This window comes from Cynocephalus volans, chromosome 6 (assembly GCF_027409185.1).
Source record: "Cynocephalus volans isolate mCynVol1 chromosome 6, mCynVol1.pri, whole genome shotgun sequence".
Classification (NCBI taxonomy): domain Eukaryota; kingdom Metazoa; phylum Chordata; class Mammalia; order Dermoptera; family Cynocephalidae; genus Cynocephalus; species Cynocephalus volans.
The window spans coordinates 158,627,082-158,629,704 of record NC_084465.1 but is presented as its reverse complement, the minus strand read 5'-3'; the positions used below and the strand labels follow the sequence as shown (position 1 = coordinate 158,629,704).

General features: G+C 46.8%; 1 protein-coding gene across 1 annotated transcript in view; it reads left to right on the top strand.

Moving 5' to 3' along the window:
• The first annotated feature begins 2,271 nt into the window (after positions 1-2,271).
• The window catches only part of IARS1 (isoleucyl-tRNA synthetase 1), an 80,656-nt gene continuing 80,304 nt past the window's right edge, over positions 2,272-2,623 (top strand). Inside the window, exon 1 of the mRNA XM_063099099.1 lies at positions 2,272-2,350. The gene's annotated coding sequence lies outside the window, so the exon portion shown is untranslated. The remainder of the gene's footprint in view (positions 2,351-2,623) is intronic.

The following is a 2,623-nucleotide window of genomic DNA, read 5'->3' as shown; positions in this document are numbered from 1 at the left end:
GTGGCTTCAAGAGTCATTCTGTATTCTTGTTTTTTTCAGTCTTTAGACTTCAAGAAGAATGGAAACAACCAATCAGCAGGATAAATAATTCAAATGTTCCACCTTCTCTTGATGTAAATCACATTTATACCATATATATTTCTGCATAGCAAACTATCACAGTAACAATCATTTATTTTGCTCAAAAACATGCAGTTTGGTCAGTGCTCATTGGGAACTGCTCATCTCAGGCTCCACATGGTGTCATTGGGATGGTTCAGCCGTGGCTAGAGGATCTGATTCTAAGATGGCCCATCCACTTAGTCCATGGCTTACCTTACGACATGGCAACTAGGTTCCAGGAGCAAGTAAGTGTTCCCAGAGCCAAGAAGCACACTTGCTGCCAGTTTCTTAAGGCCTGGGTCCAGAAACTGGCTCAAAGTCACTTCTACTGTATTCTACAGGTAAAAACAGACAGCCTACCCAGACTCAAAGGGAGGGGACACAGACCCTCAATTCTCAATGAGAGGAAAGTGAAAGAAATTGTAGCTATATTTAAATCTGTCAATTCATCTCCAAAGCAAATAAGTGACATCAGTGGCATTGCCCCCCCCAATTCCTGCTCCTCAGATATCACCTTCAATAATTTCATCTGTTTGCTCTGATATTTATCTCCATATTTTCACCTAACATACACTTCTGCTGTGATTTCTTGGTTTTTCAGTTTTAGACATTACCTATTGACTTCCTACTCTGAAAAATGATTCAATTCCTTAATCCAAGTAGTATATTTTGGCCAGTTAACTTGTTCTTGGAATTATTTTTTTCATTTGCTTAACTTTTTTCTAGACAATCTTCCCATACCTTCCAACAGTACTATAAAATGTTTCTCAATCCTTTTTTTTTTTTTTTTAACGTGACCGGTAAGGGGATCGCAACCCTTGGCTTGGTGTCGGCTGCGCTGTGCTCAGCCAGCGAGCGCACCGGCCATCCCTATATAGGATCCGAACCCGCGGCGGGAGCGCCGCTGCGCTCCCAGTGCTGCACTCTCCCGAGTGAGCCATGGGGCTGGCCCTCAATCCCATTTTTAAATAACTGGACTTAAGTCTACTTCACTACTTCACCAGTACCTTTTTTCCCTGGACACATTTGTCCTGGAGCCAGCCGTCTGTCCTGCTCTTATCTCAGATCTCTCCAAAGGTGACAAAAATGAGCTGGACAAGGTGGCAACTAGAGGAATGTGAGAATTTCACTTTTCAAATACTTGTAGTTAATAAACTCAAGATAATAAACTACTAAATACGTACGTTCAAGTGAGTTACCCCTTGGATGGAGGACATGAAACCACTTACTCTAATTCTTGACAGTACAGCCTAGACCTTAAGTAACTGATGAATAAGTGCTAAACAGACTATCAAAATATTCTGAAACTTACTAAGAAAGTACTTCCTACCTATTCTGGGTCAGATCAATTTTTTCTGTCCCACTAGTGGAGAAAATAGGCAATTACATCCAATCTACTCTCAATTTGTCAAGGCCTAAAGTTTCCAGCATAGGCACCGGTACCAAACCCTTCAGGCTGCTCCTTTTGCGTGGCTCCACGGACCCTCTTGCTTTTAACCAGCAGATCTGGAAGATGCCAGGCAGACACAGAGCAATCATAATAAATAAATAAGCAGTTTTATTACAGGAAACGTTTTAAACAAAGTACAATAAAAATTTTAAAGCTGGTTGCTAGGCCCTTCCTTCTCTTTTGTTACATTGGGCACCTTGCCATTGACGAAGGGAAAAGCGGCCGTGGGATTAGCTTCTCACAGCCCCACAGGATAATTAAGGAAGCCACTGCTCCAGAAGTTTGTGTTTGGGGATACAGATTTTAGATATGATTACACGTGGTGAGATTAACAAATCTTAAGTGCCCAGTTAGATGAATAGTCACAAACGCAAGTAAGTCGAAGAACATGAGCCCTCCTGGGTGTCCCTTCCCAGTGCAGACACCCACAGGTCCCAGCCTTGAGCACGATCCCCGCGACATCTCAGTATGTAGCCGCGCCGCACTGTGCAGCATCAAACATCCAGCCTCAAACCCGGGCTCAACATTAAGTCTCGATGCGGCCGCTTCCATTATATAGCGGAGCCGCATTCCCAGCAAGCACTGCGGTTCCGCAGTGAGGGTGGATGGGCGTGGTCGGGGCCGTCCTGCCAATCGGCGCCAGGCTTGTTGGCAAGTTTCAGGTGACTCGCGCTGATTGGTCGGCGCTGAGCCGTCCCCCTCCTTCCCGCGGTGTCTGGGTGTTGCATCACTTCGGGCGCCGGGCCGCAACGTGGGCGCAGGTTCCTTCACAGACTTGGCGGCTCGGGGGCCCCGCAGGTACGCTGCGTTCTGCCCGCGAAGGCGAGGGGCACGTACGCGTTATGTCCTCTGGGCCGCAGGACAGGATTTTTAAAAGAACACAGTTTCTTCAGGGTTTCCCGTGGTTGGTTGCGTGTATATCTATTTCCAAGGAGGAAGATTGGGAGGCGGTCTGAGATGACGCTACAAAACTCGGAACCGGGCACGAATCCTGGCTTGACTCCTCGGGCCGACGACCGCAGTCCTCGGAGGTTCCTCAGCTACACGCTGGGACCACCTTGGCCCTTGAAC